Consider the following 20,059-nt stretch of genomic DNA (forward strand, 5'->3'; position numbering starts at 1 on the left):
AAAAAAAAAAAAAAAAAAAAAAAAAAAAAAAAGGTGTTAAGCAAGGTATTTGTTATAAGGGCGCTAAATACATGTCAACTCCATTTCTTTTTACCAAAAAAAAATTGAAAACAACTTGAAGTACTCATCATCTGCTCACAAATAGATACTTTCAAGAAATAAATCCAACAAAGATACACAAGAGCTCTATTGTAAGGAATTAAAGATTATGTAAACATCTTATTGGGAAACTCAGTACTGTGACAATATCTGCATTCCACAGATTGATTTGGATATTCAGCTTAATTTTAGTCACATCATAACTGAGTATTGTTTGGAAGTTGTCAGGCTAATTCTGTATTTTAAGTGCTGGAACAAAGAGCCAAGTATAAGCAAATTTTTACATGAAAGAAGTACAAGGAGTGAGATGATCTATTGTAAAATTTTATTAAATAAAACATTATTGTGTTTACGCTCAAGTACAAATAAATAGACTGACTTATTTATGAAAGTAAGACAGAAATAGCATTGCAGATGATGCAGGAAATGGTGAAGTATTATAATAGTTCTGGCTTTTATTGAAGAGTCAGTGCTTAGCTTTAGTGTTGCTTTTTTATTCTTTGGTTATTTTAAACCCTTTTCCCTGTTTGTTTGTGGTTTTGCTTTGTTTTGCTTTCTTTTATGTTTTAGAGGGAAGGATGATTTCAACAGAATTACTACGCTTCGCCTAGATATGCCTTGCTGTATGTTTATCCAGTTTACCTTGATTCCATAGCTTTATTGCTGAATATCTCCAACCAAAATTTTGAAAATTCTCAGCCATAATGTCATCAAATATTGCTTCTGTTTTATTTTCTATCTCCTTCAAATACTTCAATTACAAGTATAATAAACCTATCATAGTTACCAAATCTATCATACTTATATCTTCTATGTCTCTTGTACATTTTTAATGTATTCTTTCATTTAACTTATTCATAGTTCATTATGAGTATTTCTTCTGACCTATATTCCTATTTGCATTTTTCCCAGCTCTGACTAATGTTAATCTCACCTTTCAGATCATTCATTTCTGTTATGTATAATTTTCAGCTCTAGAATTTCCATTTGGTTGCTTTTGAAAGAAAGGTATCTATCAAATTTCTCAAACTCATCTCGTATTTTCTTTAACATATTACCATAGTCTTATTTTTTTTTTTTTTTTTTTTTGAGACGGAGTCTCGCTCTGTCGCCCAGGCTGGAGTGCAGTGGCCGGATCTCAGCTCACTGCAAGCTCCGCCTCCCGGGTTTACGCCATTCTCCTGCCTCAGCCTCCTGAGTAGCTGGGACTACAGGCACCCGCCACCGCGCCCGTCTAATTTTTTGTATTTTTAGTAGAGACGGGGTTTCACCGTGGTCTCAATCTCCTGACCTTGTGATCCGCCCGCTTCGACCTCCCAAAGTGCTGGAATTACAGGCGTTAGCCGCCATGCCCGGCCTCCATAGTCTTATCTTTTTAAATTCAGATCTGATTTTTTAAAATCTAGATATTACATTTGCTTGCTCAATAGGCATGATTATTTTTGATTAAATGCTAAGCATTGTAGAAAAAATAGTAGAGATCTTTTCAGCTCTGGAGGAAATGTTCTTCACGGAGCATTTGTATTTTCTTCTGCCAGGGGGCTAAGGCAAGAGCAAATCCAAATCAATTTACTCATTCTACATTTGGGACAATTTGAAGCTGTCTTTCTCTCAGTAAGGGTTTGTTTATCTGAGTATCTTCTACTAAGCTATAATTCTTTGGGTGACCTCTGTAATACTAGTCAGGTCCATCAGGGCTCCCAGTCCCTGGTAGATCCTAAATTCCAACTTTTGTCCCCCTAGCCTTGTGAGTCTGTTCAAATTTCCTCTAAAATCCCAAGCCTGCTAAGTAAATTAGGGCCTCAAATACTTAGATAAAAGTTTTGTTTAGTTTTTCCTCACAGATCCAGACTTGTATTACCTTGGTAGCTCTATATCTTACAACATATATTTTCAGCATATACTCTCCAGTTTTTCTATTTGTTCTCATCATATATGATGGTTCAAGTACCTAATTCACTGTTATGGGAAAGAGAAATCTGATAACTTACCTTTGGACCTAAAAATTAGGCACTAATAACATTTATGACACCTGAAGTCTGTTCTTTATAACTATTTTTTAAGGCATTAAGTGTGTGTGTAGGCTAAGAGCTATCCATATTTTAGTATAAGTAAGTTTATTTTGTTACTACATGGGAACCCAAGCAATATTGCTGCTAATATAAATTGGTGATTGAGTTGAAAAATGGGCAAGTTCTACTAATTTTAACCATTGACATTGCTGTTCAATTCTACTGATTTGTTTCAACAGAAAAATGTGTGTTCCAACATCTTCTGCTGACCTCTTCATTTTCTGAAAAAACAATTTACCTGCAGATAGGAACAGAAAGGCAGGGTGTGCATACTGGTGAGAATTATGAAACAAAGATTAATGAATGGTTCTTGTCAAAGATTTGCTGAAGTCAAGTGTTTTGCACAAGTTGCCTGACATAGCAGTCATGCATTCATTCAGTCTAGAGAGTTTAGGACATAAAAATGGAATCATGCCAGATGAGTGAGCTAACGAAATGTGAGTGCCTGAATGGTAGCAATGCACCCCACATACTTCAACTTAATGAAATCTGGCAATTCTCCCTTCGTAGACATCATTTTTCCCTCTGTTGGTTGAATATGGATAATATTTCTAAAAGATAAAGGACAGGAGTAGGGATATGCAAACGATTTACATCCTTAATTTACTCTTAATTCTACTGGACTTTCCAAGCATGCTAGCCATGGTCCCAACAGGCAATTTAAGGTAAACTGATCTGTGTTTAAAAGAAGATTAACCATTGATAAATTTAAAATGGTAATATAAACTGTAGTCACAATTCACAGCACCAGTATAATAGATTTCTAATATCATTGGAAATTAGAATTATCATTTTGAGAACATTGGAAAGCAATGTTTTGTTTTCCTTGTAGTAGTTTGTTCTCTATTTTACATACATAGAGAGAATTGTATCCTAATTAACTTCTAACTTAAATACTGGGAGCTTAGTTTGGATGTCAAGTCCCTACATTAATTGATAACCAATTATTACTCAAATGTGCAGGCCCTGAGATATTTATAATATGCCCTGTGATACTGTTTCATTTTATTAGTTGATATGATTTGACTCTGTGTCCCCATACAAATCTCACTTCCAATTGTAATCCCCATAATCACCACATGTCAAGGGCGGGAGAAAGTGGAGGTAATTAAATCATAGGGGTGTTTTCCCCCATGCTGTTCTTGTGATAGTGAGTTCTCAAGGGATCTGATGGTTTTATAAGCATCTGGCATTTCCCCAGCTTGCACTAACTCTGTCCTGCTGCCTTGCAAAGAAGGTGCGTGCTTCTCCTTTGCCTTCTCCCATGATTGTAAGTTTCCTGAGGCCTCCCTAGCAATGCAGAACTGTGGGTCAGCTAAACCTCTTTCGTTTATAAATGACCCAGTCTCAGACATCTTTTCAAAGCAGTGTGAGAATGAAGTAACACAATAGTCAAAAGAATAGCAAGAATATAAGGCAGTAACAAAATCTTCCTTTACAGAGAAAGACACTTGTTTATCTAGAGAAAAAACATGGTTTCAAGATAAAATCTAGTTCTCTATGTAAAATTATCTCTGCTTTAAGGTTGTTCTATTTAGAAATATTTACTTGCTATGTATAGAGAAACATTCCATTTCTGTTTAGATATTTTGTTTAAATCAAAGTGAACGATCATGTTCTTGAATAAAATTATGTAACTCATCATTCTGATGATAAATTAATAGTTTGTTTCAATATCATGTTTTTTAGACATTTAAATATTGTAAAGTTAAATTTAAATCAAGTAGAAGGTATTCTGTGACGGAGAGTGAGAATAATTGTCCCTGAGAACATTTTAAATCATATTTAGTAGATTTTCAAATTAAATTCCTTTTGTGCCATAAGTTGATTGAAGCATGACAAATTCAGTGGTTAGAAGAAAGGCATAAAAAAATAAAACTGAGAGAGAAAAATCTATAAAAACAATAATGACGCTGAGCTATTCTAAGTTATGGCTGCTGGGGGAGTTAGAAAGCTGCGCACAAGAAGTTTTTGGGACATTTATTTTATTTAATTTTTATTTTATTTATTTATTTTATTTTATTTTATTTTATTTTTTTTATTTTATTTTGCACAATAAGAGAAACCTTTTTATCCTGGATTCCAAGAAATAAATATCTCCCTAATAATGATAATAAAATAATAATAATTTAATTTTCCCTGCTTTCATAACCACTCATACACATGGCTTCAGCAAATAGAAAGTTGATCTAGAGGAGATGTTCCCACTGCCCACCTAGTGGGTGATAAAGAAATGTTTTAATAGGTGAATGAGACAAAAGAATGGTGGTCATAAATAAATCTAAGATAGTTTCTTTACTATAGAACTTCTGAAAGCATGTAATAAATACATAAATGTAGAATACGAATCAACTTGGAAAGAGTATAGTATATGAACAATATTTAATACTTTTTATGACCACAGTGTGATAAGAAGACTTATAAGATGGCTTCCCAAGATTCCGGGACCCTGGTGTACACACACCTTCTTCCAGGTGAAATACTAGTCTAGGTACTACTGTGAAGGACTTTTGCAGTTGCATTTAGGGTTCCAAATCTGTTGTTTTAAGGTTGGGGAAATAATCCAGAGACCCTGACTTAGTTAGGAGAGGCCTTTAAAACATGTTTAAAATGTGTTTTCTCCAGCTGTTTGCAAAAATGGAATTCAGGGATTTGAGGCACAAGTAGGAAATAATGTGTCATTGTTTAAGTAGATAGAAGTAGCCACATGGCAAGGAATGTGTGTGACCTGTGGGTGCTGACAGTGGTCTCTGGCTGACAGTCAGAACGTAAATAGAGCCCTCAGTCCTTCAACAAGAAGAAACTCAATTTTGGCACAAATAATAAACTTGGAAACATTTTTCCCATCTAGAGCATCCAGATGAGAACTCAGACTGGAGAATGCTTTTATTCCAGTCTTATAATGCCCTGAGCAGAGAATAAGAATGCAGTCATGCCGTGGTGAACTGACTTACTGAACTACCAGCTAATAAATGGGTGCTGTTTATTCAGCTGCTCTGTCAGTGATAATGTATCACACAATAAGAAAAACTAACACACAAACACAAAAATATACCTCACTTTTAAAATTTGATGAACTTCCTAACTTCTGCCTTTCATTTTTTCCCAAAGCCCAGTATAATTACTATGTATAAAAATAATATGCACATGCAGTTTCAGAGAGCAATACATGATATTTTGTAAAACATCTTGCAAGACTGAAATCTATTTTCAAATTTATTATTTACTTTTTGTCAGCTGTCTTTTCCATTCCTCCAAGGCCCTTCATTTCTGGATTCTTCTGTTTCCTTCCTTCTTGGCCAATTCTTGTCGAGCTCATTTCTTTTGGTTTATACCTTGTAAGGGTACTCAGTAGTCAGGAACACACAACTAACCATGGCTCTTTCCAACCATATTTCCTTAGAGTTGCAACTCAGTAGGCACATGGTATGTCTCCCAATTTATTATTGAAGAAAAGGTTAATCAAATGTTTTACCGAGTAGTAACAGGTTGTTTCAGCCTTCCAACTTACTGTATTTGTTTCTTCTGTGCCCATCAACTAAGAGCCACCACAGAGACACATGTTAGAGATTTTGTTATGATAGTGCTCTAGTAAAAGCTGGCAGTTACTTTACTAAAGGATACTAATTGCCAAGACAAGCAAACCTCGACTTTTCAGAGGCTTAACACAATAGAAGTTTATATTTTTCTCGTCTAATTGTTCAGTGTAGGGTTACACTGATAGACATGAGAGAGAGTGGTGATAGAGGCAAACATTCTACACAATGATTCAGGAACCAACACCGCTGGCCATTATGCTGTTTTCTTCAATTAGACACCAAGGTTTACCTGCCTGTCAACATCTAGTCGATAGATGGGCAGAGAGCATGACAGAGTATGATGCAGGAATAGTTTATTGGTAATATGCTTTGAATATCATCTCCAAAACTCATGTTAAAACTTAATTCCCAATGATGAAGGGATGGCTTTAAGAGGTGATTGAAGTATGAGGCCTCTGCCCGCATGAATTTATTAATTCATTCATGGATTAAGGAGATAATGAATTAATGAGTTAATGGATTAATGGGTTACAATGGGAGAGGAACTGGTGTCTTTATATGAAGTAGCAGAGAGACCTGAGCTAGCACATTAGGATGCTGAGCCCCTTTGTCACGTGATACCCTGAACCGCCTCAGGACTTTTCAGAGGGTTCTCATCTGTAAGAAGGTTCTCACCCAGTGTCGCCCCTTGACTTTGGACTTCTCAGCCCCCATAACTGTAAAACATAAATTCCATTTCTTATAAATTACTCAGTTTCAGGTGTTATTTTATAAGCAACAGAAAATAGACTACTACAATGTGGTGGGCTTGAAAGTGGTGTGATTTTGTATGCAGCATTCATTCAACTTGGATTCAGTCACATGACCACCACCTGGATGGTGGAGGGATGCTGGACAATGTCACCCAGCTGTGGGTTAATTAAGAAGAGAAAACAATTTGAGGGATACAAAATATTTCTGTCTCAGTATACTTTCCCACCTGTTCAAATCTTTTTTGAGTTGTTAATTCTTTTAATTCTCTTAATTACCTTTATTTCCCTAAGAAAAACAAGTGTGTGTTATCTTAAAACATGTTTATAGAATTTTCATGTAGCATTGTGATTGTTTCTAAAATAATTCCTGAAGAGTACATACATATATAAATAATTTAAGTACCATATTGGTGACATACAAACGTTTAAAGCCTTCTCAGCGTTACATAGTTATTAATATCTTCACATTGATTTCTTTAGTTTACTGATTTGTGTCTATCAACAAATTCTATCTTACCAACTAAACCACAGACTCCAGAGTAGTTGAAGAAATATGAATGATATTCCAGTCTATTTAAGGTGAATAAAGTGATATACACACATGTCACATCAAAATCTTTTAGGTAAACAGTTGCTTTTAACATTTTATTATTAAAATTTTTGAAGATACACTGAAGTAGAAGAAATAGTGCCATGAACTAACATCTATCTGTCACCTATTTTCAATAGTCATTGACTGCTATGGACTGAATGTTTGTGACTCACCTACCACCACCAAATTCACACGTTGGAGTCTAATTTCTGCTGTGGTGGTATTTGGACGTAGGGTCTTTGAGAGGTGATTAGGTCATAAAGCTCTCAAGAGGTCTCCTAGGTCATATGAGCTCTCAATAATAGGCTGGAGCCGTTAGAAAAGAGAACTCAGAGATCTCCATTGTCATTTCCATGAAGTGAGGATATAGTAAAAAGACAGCCATCTATAAGCCAAGGAGAAGGCCCTCACCAGACACTCAATCTGACAGTGGCTTGATCTTGGACTTGCCAGCCTCTAGAACTCTGAGAAATAAATCTGTGTTGCTTTTAAACCACTCAGTCTATGGCATTTTGATATAGCAGTCCAAATAATCTGAGACATCAACTCATGGACAATTAAAGAAGTATGTTTTAAGTGAATGGTAGCACTTCATTTTTCCAAGGTATAACAATTTTTGCATAATATTTTGTTCAGTCAAGTGGGAATGTTCAATAATCATGAAAGTACTATTGTTGAATAAACCTTTTAAAATTTCATGATATGATAATTAAATGTGCAAATCATGAAATAACATCCACACACATTACCCACTAATATTGTATATAAGACACAGAAATGACTAAAGACTCTTTTTTGCAAATGTGTAATAGATGCCTTGAGCTATATTATTATTCTCAATTCTGTTCAGTTTTCTTGAAAGTTCTAATAATCTTAAAAGCCAAATTTCATACATTATTATCTTTAAAAAATGCTTTTATCTAATATTTTATAGACAATAAAAGTTGAACCTGATGCTGTTTTAACTCTCAAACAATGTTTCAGTTAGATAATAGTTAAATAAAACATAACAGAAATTGTCATAAATTCAATCGAGAGGCAAAAAGATTACAGTGATTCAGATAACTAACAAAGCACACATATTCAAGTGAGAGAAGACTACAAAAAGCGACATTTAATATAGGCTTTAAATAATTGTTAAGTATTTAATTATATGAGATGAGAAAATGTTCTAGTCAGAAATAATACACACATACATTCATGCATATACTTCTCTATAGACGGTCCCTAAACAAGATATAAGATTGGTCAGATTTTTTTTTAGATAGAAAACTCTTCACACTTTGACTCTCTTGTGACCAGCATTGAACTGACAATTTTTTGGGTTTCATAAAGGTTTTAGAATATAGGTACTATGTATTTATTACATCTGTTAATTATGCAGCATGTTCAATTTAGTCACATGACACTGAAATAGCATTAGGCATCAGAAAGATAGTACACAGCTACGTGATGAGCCAAAAGGTATTGGCAATATAGTTCAATATAGATGACACAGCAAATGACTCCGGAGACTCTATTCTAACCTGAAAAGAAGCCAGGATGTGTGGTCAAACATTTGAAATTTAGAAAACACAGTTGTTTTATTTTTAAATTAAAAACTGCAAATGTATACAGACATGTTTACATTGACATGCTCCTTTATTCAATAACTAATCAATTAATGTCTATCATCTGGGAGAGGGTCTCATATGGATTACAAAGAGCCACTAAGTACTGTATTTCAAATTTTAAGAATAAAACTAAAGGTGATTTGCTTGATCTCATAGCGTGTAAAAAACAGAAAAGGAAATTGCTTTTGCTTTATATGTCACTTAATGGTAACAGTGTTCATCAGGTCTTTCAACTGTAATCATATGCAAAGTACTTCAGATATGTCTCTAAAATCTGTTTTCTCTCTTTCTTCTCATTGTTACTGCTTAGTTCAAGCTCTCATATCTGTCACATGAAATATTATAAACAATCATCTAGCCACTTCAGTTATTACTCTTAAAATGGAAATAAGTCATCTATTTACCGGTATTAAAACTATTTTGGCACCCTGGGCATATGGAATAAATGGAGTCCTTGGGTGGGCATAAACTGTAGGCTTACAATGCACAGTATAGCTCTGGTCTCTTATTTGCTATACCTGTCTCTATCTTCCCATCCCATCTCTGACAGTGTAGTCTGTAAAACTTTTGCCATATCTTAGACATGTTAGATTATTTTATAATCATAGAGCTTGGCTCAGTTTACTCCTCATTGTATAAAATCAACTCTCCCCAGTTGAAGTCTGACTATCATTGAAGACCCAGCCCAAATATAACCTCCTTGTTATAGCATTCTTCGTAAGGCCCAGGCAATACTGATTTTCTTTTCTTTCTGCTACCTTAGAATTGTGTATAAATATACTCATATATATTAAGTACAAACGTATGTTATATCTGGGTGTATGTGTATTCCAACAAAACATTTTATACTGTATTATAATTATTTAGTGCATAGGTTTTCATCTACCTTACTATACTAGGCTAAATAAATTTAAGTTTCATTATCATTTATCTTTTATTCTTAACATCTATAATAGCATATTTCCTAAATGACAGTAACAAATGTTTGTTAAATAAATAAATACATCTGATGGAAATGATGGTGTAATAAAATAAGGCTTTATACATAAACTATATATTTCTTATTTGCTTTTTTGTTTATTAATCAAGCATAATTTTATTTTCTATTGTTAAGTGTGGTAGCAAGAGAATGGGTTAAGTTTTGTGAATTAAATTTGTTCATAGTCAATACATTTTCTCAACAAAGGATGGAATTTTGCCTGTTGAAGTAAAATATTTTCTCCTCTCCCATCAGTTCTGATTTATGCCCTCTTAGTATGCCAATATAAGTTCAAAGTTTAAATATATGTTCTATATTTTACCCTTGAGACAACGCTTTTAAAAAATCTATGTTTTGTGAGAAAATCTCCACATAAGATCAAAATCAACTCAGAAATTGGTAAAATATAAAATCACATTTTTTTTTTCTAGGAAGTCTGTCAGACTTCAAAACTTATATAATTAGAAACTTTTATAGACTTTCCTATTTATATTATATAATACATTTGAACAACATTTCTCTGGTTGTGAAGGTTGCGAGAGATACTTATTTAAAATTCATGGAGCACTGTACAATTTAGTAAACTATTTCTGAACTTCATTATTATTAATATCAGTATTCTTCAGGAATGTTCTAGAAATGCAATTTAACCTCTGCCTAAGAAAAAACAATTTTTTCACTTTTTAGTCTAAAAATTTACATATGAAATCTGAGTCTATACCATATGGAGTAAGGTGGTGGATAATGGAGTGAAGAAAAAAGAAAAAATATTATTTATTTTTCTTACCTTCTACTCTTTTTTTCTAAACCAAATCCTTTAAAATATGAAGTTAGAAAACCAAAGTTAGGGGACAAAACAGTAAGATGAGATATTAGGAAAGAAAAATAAATAAATGAGAGACACGGTGTGAGAATTTATGGAGTCTATTCTGGAGTGGTTGTGAAACTTCAGAATCTTTTCAGAACGAAAAGAAATATTTCTAAAACTAGAGCTCTCTTTCACTTCATCATGCATGACTCAAACGTTTCATTAGCTATCTTTCCTTTTTGATTCCAAAAAGTGTTTGTGGTATACATTATAATCTGTTCAATGAATACAGAATTATATATACATTATTCACCATTATAAATGATTATTTGCAGTGTTCTTCCCCAGATTTCTAAATGATAGCGATTTTTAAATTTTGAATACTAACAATATATAGAACACAAAAGTGTACCTGTAAGACTAAACAGATTTTACCTTCTACCAATTCTTCTCTCTACAATTAAATGCCATCAAATAACTAAGCTGATGAAACTTTCTAATGTCCTTTAGTTTTGGCAAATCTTAAGAAAATAATATAATAACATTAAAATAAAACTTTGAAGAAAAGGCTATTATTCAAAACTTTTAATGAAACATTTTCAGTTCTTATTCATGTGTGCACATATATTATTGTAAGTATAATCAGATTGCCAACTTTTGTTGCTTAAGTTATCATTATACTCCTGCATTTTCCATGCAGCCATACATGATGAATCATTTATTATATGTATCATTTAAGTATTTTCAATTAAAATATATTTTAATTTTCAATTATTGCAGATAATGCCTCATAAATGTAGAAATTTGTTCTTGAAATAGTTTTTTTGGTTCCAAAATGAAGTTGAAGGAAAAATAACAATATACCTAGGAAGAGAACAGATTTCAAATATGTTTGGTTTTGAATGATTTATAAAGAGTAATATGTATAGATCTTGATACTTTAAGGTTTTTGGAACTTACACATGGAAGTGTATATTCATTTGGGAAAAGAANTAAGTACTGTATTTCAAATTTTAAGAATAAAACTAAAGGTGATTTGCTTGATCTCATAGCGTGTAAAAAACAGAAAAGGAAATTGCTTTTGCTTTATATGTCACTTAATGGTAACAGTGTTCATCAGGTCTTTCAACTGTAATCATATGCAAAGTACTTCAGATATGTCTCTAAAAATCTGTTTTTCTCTCTTTCTTCTCATTGTTACTGCTTAGTTCAAGCTCTCATATCTGTCACATGAAATATTATAAACAATCATCTAGCCACTTCAGTTATTACTCTTAAAATGGAAATAAGTCATCTATTTACCGGTATTAAAACTATTTTGGCACCCTGGGCATATGGAATAAATGGAGTCCTTGGGTGGGCATAAACTGTAGGCTTACAATGCACAGTATAGCTCTGGTCTCTTATTTGCTATACCTGTCTCTATCTTCCCATCCCATCTCTGACAGTGTAGTCTGTAAAACTTTTTGCCATATCTTAGACATGTTAGATTATTTTATAATCATAGAGCTTGGCTCAGTTTACTCCTCATTGTATAAAATCAACTCTCCCCAGTTGAAGTCTGACTATCATTGAAGACCCAGCCCAAATATAACCTCCTTGTTATAGCATTCTTCGTAAGGCCCAGGCAATACTGATTTTCTTTTCTTTCTGCTACCTTAGAATTGTGTATAAATATACTCATATATATTAAGTACAAACGTATGTTATATCTGGGTGTATGTGTATTCCAACAAAAACATTTTTATACTGTATTATAATTATTTAGTGCATAGGTTTTCATCTACCTTACTATACTAGGCTAAATAAATTTAAGTTTCATTATCATTTATCTTTTTATTCTTAACATCTATAATAGCATATTTCCTAAATGACAGTAACAAATGTTTGTTAAATAAATAAATACATCTGATGGAAATGATGGTGTAATAAAAATAAGGCTTTATACATAAACTATATATTTCTTATTTGCTTTTTTGTTTATTAATCAAGCATAATTTTATTTTCTATTGTTAAGTGTGGTAGCAAGAGAATGGGTTAAGTTTTGTGAATTAAATTTGTTCATAGTCAATACATTTTCTCAACAAAGGATGGAATTTTGCCTGTTGAAGTAAAATATTTTCTCCTCTCCCATCAGTTCTGATTTATGCCCTCTTAGTATGCCAATATAAGTTCAAAGTTTAAATATATGTTCTATATTTTTACCCTTGAGACAACGCTTTTTAAAAAATCTATGTTTTTGTGAGAAAATCTCCACATAAGATCAAAATCAACTCAGAAATTGGTAAAATATAAAAATCACATTTTTTTTTTCTAGGAAGTCTGTCAGACTTCAAAAACTTATATAATTAGAAACTTTTTATAGACTTTCCTATTTATATTATATAATACATTTGAACAACATTTCTCTGGTTGTGAAGGTTGCGAGAGATACTTATTTAAAATTCATGGAGCACTGTACAATTTAGTAAACTATTTCTGAACTTCATTATTATTAATATCAGTATTCTTCAGGAATGTTCTAGAAATGCAATTTAACCTCTGCCTAAGAAAAAACAATTTTTTCACTTTTTAGTCTAAAAATTTACATATGAAATCTGAGTCTATACCATATGGAGTAAGGTGGTGGATAATGGAGTGAAGAAAAAAGAAAAAATATTATTTATTTTTCTTACCTTCTACTCTTTTTTTCTAAACCAAATCCTTTAAAATATGAAGTTAGAAAACCAAAGTTAGGGGACAAAACAGTAAGATGAGATATTAGGAAAGAAAATAAATAAATGAGAGACACGGTGTGAGAATTTATGGAGTCTATTCTGGAGTGGTTGTGAAACTTCAGAATCTTTTCAGAACGAAAAGAAATATTTCTAAAACTAGAGCTCTCTTTCACTTCATCATGCATGACTCAAACGTTTCATTAGCTATCTTTCCTTTTGATTCCAAAAGTGTTTGTGGTATACATTATAATCTGTTCAATGAATACAGAATTATATATACATTATTCACCATTATAAATGATTATTTGCAGTGTTCTTCCCCAGATTTCTAAATGATAGCGATTTTAAATTTTGAATACTAACAATATATAGAACACAAAAGTGTACCTGTAAGACTAAACAGATTTTACCTTCTACCAATTCTTCTCTCTACAATTAAATGCCATCAAATAACTAAGCTGATGAAACTTTCTAATGTCCTTTAGTTTTGGCAAATCTTAAGAAAATAATATAATAACATTAAAATAAAACTTTGAAGAAAAGGCTATTATTCAAAACTTTTAATGAAACATTTTCAGTTCTTATTCATGTGTGCACATATATTATTGTAAGTATAATCAGATTGCCAACTTTTGTTGCTTAAGTTATCATTATACTCCTGCATTTTCCATGCAGCCATACATGATGAATCATTTATTATATGTATCATTTAAGTATTTTCAATTAAAATATATTTTAATTTTCAATTATTGCAGATAATGCCTCATAAATGTAGAAATTTGTTCTTGAAATAGTTTTTTTGGTTCCAAAATGAAGTTGAAGGAAAATAACAATATACCTAGGAAGAGAACAGATTTCAAATATGTTTGGTTTTGAATGATTTATAAAGAGTAATATGTATAGATCTTGATACTTTAAGGTTTTGGAACTTACACATGGAAGTGTATATTCATTTGGGAAAAGAAAGTGATTGAAAACCACAAAGGATATTTCTGCTATCCTGGGTGAGTTATTTAAGACTTCTAAAAAGTCATGGTCTCCTTTGTATACAAAGATGATTATTTGACTTTTCAAAAAAATTTTTTTTGAGGATTGAATAATTTTATATATATATATAATTACCACTACACCCAGCTAAGTTTTGTATTTTTAGTAGACACTGACTTTCACCACGTTGGCCGGGCTGGTCTCGAACTCCTGATCTCATAATTCACCCATCTCGACCTCCCAAAGTGCTGGGATTACAGGCATGAGTCACTGTGTCCAACCCCAGCATTTGTTATTGTTACTCCTTTTATTTTAGCTGCTGTAATAGACATATAGTTGTGCAGAGGGGTTAATGTAGCAAACCTGAGATTGCTAACCTTAAAGCGCCCTGCTTGCAAGGCTTGGCTCATGTTTCATTTTGAAACATGGATTTGAAACATGGATTTTGAAAGGGTCCCCACTATCTCTGATAAAAATGGCTTACCTGTACTTAAACTGTTTGTACAAAAAGTTGGTTTATGTTGAGCATCTATGTTCAGTCTGGGAGTCTGGGATTTTGATGTATGTTAGTCAGTGAGTGCCTACATGACCAGCCCCCAGTAAAAATCCTGAGAAATTAGTTTAATGAGCTTCCTTGGTAGACACAATTTCATATTTGTTGTTACAACTTACTGCTGGAGAAAGTGTGTCCTGTGTGACAATACTTGGAGAGAAATGTTGGCAATTTCTGCCTGATTTCTGCTGGAATTCTCTCTATGCAGTTTTCCTTTATTAATGTTACTTTGCATTATTTCACTATAATAAATAATGGCCATCGGTGTGACAATATGCTAAGCCCTGTGAGTCCTCCTAGTGAATCAGCAACCTGGTGGTGCTTTTTTGGATCCCCTGACAAAGCAATAATATTTTACATTAGTCTCAATTTGCATTTTCCCACTGGCTAGTGATATTGAACAAATGTGCTCATTTGCTATGTGTGTGTGTTACCTCTGGTAAAATGTCTCTTCCTGTTTCATGTATTTGTTTATTTTTTGGTTAGGCTTTTTTTAAAAGTTGAATTTTGAGAGTTGCTCATATAGTCTATATACGAGTTCTTTATCAGATATTTAGTTTCCAGACATTTTCTTCCAGTGTATAATTTTTCTTTATATTCTCTTGATGGGGTATTCAAGAGACAAAATATTTTAACTTTGATGAAATGATATTTATTGATTTTTTAATTTATGGATCATGTCTTTTATGTTATATTTAAGAATACATCATCAAGTCCTATGTCCAAGGATGCTTTTGTTTGTTTTCTAAAGAGTTATAGTTTTCACTTTTTATATTTAAATATCTAATCCATCTTAAGTTATTTTGTATAAGATATAAAGCTTAGAACAAGGTTTCTGGTTTGTGCATGTCTGATATTTCCATCTCCAATTGTTGAAAATACTATTTTTTTCCTCCACTTAATTATTTTGTACCTTAAAATACCCATTAGTTATGCTGTCATAGGGATAATTCTGGGTTTTTTATGCTGTTCTATTGAGCTATGAGTTTTTCTCTTCACCAACACCATGCGGCCTTGATTACTGTAGTTATATAATAAGTCTTCATATCAGGTAATATTTTTTCCATTTTCTTATTCTTTTATCAAAATTGTTTTAGGTATTCTAGTTCCATTGCCTTGAAATATAACTTTAAGAATAATCCTGCCTATATCGGTAAGATAATCTTGCTGTGATATTGAAAAGAATTGGGTGAAATCTGTATAACAATTTAGGGAGAATTTTCATCTTTATTACGTTTAGTCTTTCAATCCATGTACATAGTATATCTCTTCACGTTTTTGTATCTTCTTTGATTTCTTATATTAGAATTTTGTAGTTTTCCGTAAAAAAAAAAGTCTTGTGCATGTTTTGTTATATTTACATCTAAATATTTCTCTTTTGGGGTGTTTCTAAATAGTGTTGTATATTTAATTCTTTTGTATATGTATTTACCACTAGTATACAGAAATTATATTTTTAGCATATTTAACTTATATCCTGAAAACTTGCTAGACTAGTTGTAGGACTTTTTTTTTTTTTTTTTTTCTTTTTTAGTAGATATTTGTAATATCTTTCGGTCTTTTTTTCTTTTTTTCAGTTAGTCTTCTAGGATTTTTTATTTTTATTTTAGTTATTTTATTTTTATTCTATTATTATTTTTGTTGAGATGAGTTCTGCTCCTTCTGCTTGCCCAGACTCCACCTCCCAGGTTCACTCCCGGTTCTCTGCCTCAGCCTCCCAGTAGCTGGGGAACCAGGCACCGCCACAAGGCCTGGCTACCTAATTTTTTTGTTTGTTTGCTTTGGATATTTTCAGTAGAAACCAGGTTTCACCATTGTTCGCTCAGGATTGGTCTCAAAAAGGCTGAGCAAAACCCAAGGACATGATACAAGCCTAAAGAAATCTGCCGCCAAACACACGTAACAAACCTTCTGGAATATTAAAGATAATAAGCAAAAAGTAAGCTTTTGACAGATTTCTTTAGGCTTGTATTGTCTGGGTTTTGCTCAGCTTTTTGAATCTGTTGGCCTGCATCTTTTGCAAAATTTGGAAAATTATGAGTCATTATTTCTTTGAAAACATTTTCAGCCACACTTCCTTTCTCCTCTCCTTACGGGTTGTGATCATATTAATTGCCATATATTTTTTAATTGTCCCATAAGTTTTTGAGGTTCTGCTTATCTTCATTTCAGTTCATTTTCTTTTGTGGTTAAGGTTGGATGATTTCTATTGTTTTATCTTCATGTTCACTGATTCTTTCCTCTGTCCTCTCCATTCTGTTTTAAACCTACCCAGTGAGTTATTTTCTTTTTCTTAGTTGTTTTTTGTTAATATATTTTTAGTCACAAAGTTTATATTTGGCTTTGCATATTTACTTTTTCTTTACTCACATTTCCTATTTCATGGAAGACATGTTCTATTTCTTAAATTAGTTTTAAGCTTGCTTGTAATTGCCTATTAAAACATTTGTTTGGTGTCTGCTTTACAATCCTCGTCAGATAATTCTGTCATATTTGTCATATAGTGTTGGTATCTACTGATTGCCTTTTTTCATTCAATCTAAAATTTTCCCACTTCTTGTATTAAAAGACCCAGCAATCCCATTACTGGGTATATACCCAAAGGATTATAAATCATTCTACTATAAAGACACTTGCACACGTATGTTTATTGCAGCGCTATTTACAATAGCAAAGAGTTGGAACCAACCCAAATGCCCATCAATGATAGACAGAATAAAGAAAATGTGGCACGGCACATATACACCATAGAATACCGTGCAGCCATAAAAAAGAATGCGTTCATATCCTTTTCAGGGACGTGGTCAAAGCTGGAAACCATCATCCTTAGCAAACTAACACAGCAACAGAAAACCAAACACCACATGTTCTCACTCATAAGTGGGAGTTGAACAATGAGAACACATGGACACAGGGAGAGGAACATCATACACCGGGGCTTGTCAGGGGGTGGTGGGCAAGGGGAGGGAGAGCATTAGGACAAATATCTAATGCATGTGGGATTTAAAACCTAGATGACGAGTTGATAGGTGCAGCAAACCATGGCAGATATATACTTAAATAACAAAGCTGCATGTTCAGGACGTGTTTCACTGAACTTAAAGTAAAATAAAATTTTAAAAAAGTGATTTTCAATGAAAAAAATGACCATTTGTTTTATTATATTATAAGACTCTAGATCTTATTTTTCTTTATTTAGTTTAGCCAGAGTCTTCTGACATCACTTCAGAAGCGGATGTGGAGAGGTACCGTCTCATTACTGCCAAGCAGATTCATAGAAACCCAGATTTCCCTCTTGACCTCCAATGATACCTTTAGGAGTGAAGAAAGGGCTTCTCATTACTATTGAGTAGAGATGGAATTTCCAGTTCCTGGTCTGCCTCTGCTGAAACCAACCTAGTTGGGAGGGGCAAGATTCTTGGTACCTTTCCCCACATGGCCTTCAGTGACACTGATGGGAGAGGAAAGTTCAGCACTGTTGAGTGGTGATCAAAGCCTTATTTCTCTGTTAGGCCTCTACTGGTGCCACTCCAGTGGAAAGGTAAGGCACCTCATTTTCAGAGGGGAAGGGTGGAAGTGCAGGCTCCCCCTCTGGTGTGCATTCACGCTACTGGTGGGAGTGGGGTAGATAAAACACTTTCTTTGTTATAACTTTAGCAGCAGTGTTAGGGTAATTCCTTATAGCCAGGTGGGATTGTTTCCCTAAGTACTTCACTTGGTACTCCAAGTCTTTGAAGTATCTAGGTACTATGTACTCCAAGTCTTTGCTGCTGGTTGTGGAACTGTTATTATGCTTTGAATCTGTGTGTTTGGTTGGAATAGAGGGGTTTTCTTTTGTCTAAAGTATTTGTCTTGTTAGACACCTTTCTTTCACTGTCACTTCGCTAATGAGAGCAAGCATTTGTTTGTATATTTTCATCTGCAATTGGCATTTCTGGTTTGCTAGTTTCTCTATCATTAAATCTGGGAAAATTAGGAAAAAAAAACTCAGTAACTTCCATTGTTATTCTTCAGGTCTCAAGACTCTTAACTAGTCTACCTCCTTTTCTTTATCTTTCAGAACCTTATGTCTATTTTTTATATAATGGTCAGAGTTTTTAGTTATATCCAGCTGGAGAAATATGAAAAAGTACTTCTACTCCTTCTTTCCAGAAGCAGAAGTACCCACAGGGTTTCAGCGAAGAATAAATGAGATAGTTTTTTCAAAGACCTAAACACTGACTTTTAGGGATATTTAATAATCATTAATATTCTACTCTGATATATGGAAAAATATTCTGAAAATTAATTAAAAGAGTGGTTACATAAAATGACGAATTAAGTTTTCTCATTGATGATGTACATTAAGCTTACATATTGGTTAATACTCTTATCAATAACTTGTATAGAGTTTGATAGAAAAAGTGAAGATTTTTAGGATAAAATCTACTAAATGACAGTAATATTTCTTCTACACAGCACTTGCATAAGATTTAATTATTGTGAAATCGGGTACATCGTCCCAATTTATGCTCCTTAGACATAATTACTAAAAAGGAATTGCATCAGCTGGTCTTACTGCCCTACTGCTTTCCCATCTCTCCTTGACATTTAGATGGGTTTTCTGAGGATGAAAGAACCTCATAAAAGAGAGAGAAAGAGAGAAAGAAAGTGATAAGAGCATAAATGAAACGAGGTCAAATCCTGAATTTTTCCTCCCATTCAGCAGCTTGAAACCTTAGAGAGTCTACAGTCTGCAGATATACTTGCTAGTTAAGCTGTTCCACATCAAGTTTTATTTACAATGGTGCAAAATAAAGAACTGGATAGTAAAGCATGCCCAATTTAACAGTCTTTATCCGTTTCTCTCCTTACTGTGGAGACTTACAGATTAGTACCTCTATTATCTTTCAAAGACTTGGCACAAACATCGTTGTCTGAGAATTTGCAAATTTGTTGTTTCCTAGTTTTCCTACTGTTTTATCCTAACCCTACTGCCTACACACCACCTTCTCATTTTTATTTTTGTGTTTTTTTCACTTCTATTATATTAAATGTTATGATTTCCAAAGCCTTTGCACAGAGCGCTGTGTTCTTAGAAGAAAGAGCACTATGTAAGCCTAACAAGCAAAACTAAGATTGAAATCCAATAAAGGCGAATCTCTAGAAATTATTAGACTCCACTGACAAAGAAATTAAACCTTGCTATCCCATTTCCTTATCTTTTCACTGCTGTAGAATTACTGAAATCAATATATCTGAAATGAAGTGCAAACTGTCCATTCAGAAGAAAGGCACTGGCACAGAAATGAGTGGCTTCCAAACTTGACAGGACTTCTTTTTCCTTGAAACAATGTGCATAGAGAGTT

The sequence above is a fragment of the Rhinopithecus bieti genome, unplaced genomic scaffold (genome assembly GCF_001698545.2).
Source record: "Rhinopithecus bieti isolate Rb0 unplaced genomic scaffold, ASM169854v2 scaffold_29976, whole genome shotgun sequence".
NCBI lineage: Eukaryota > Metazoa > Chordata > Mammalia > Primates > Cercopithecidae > Rhinopithecus > Rhinopithecus bieti.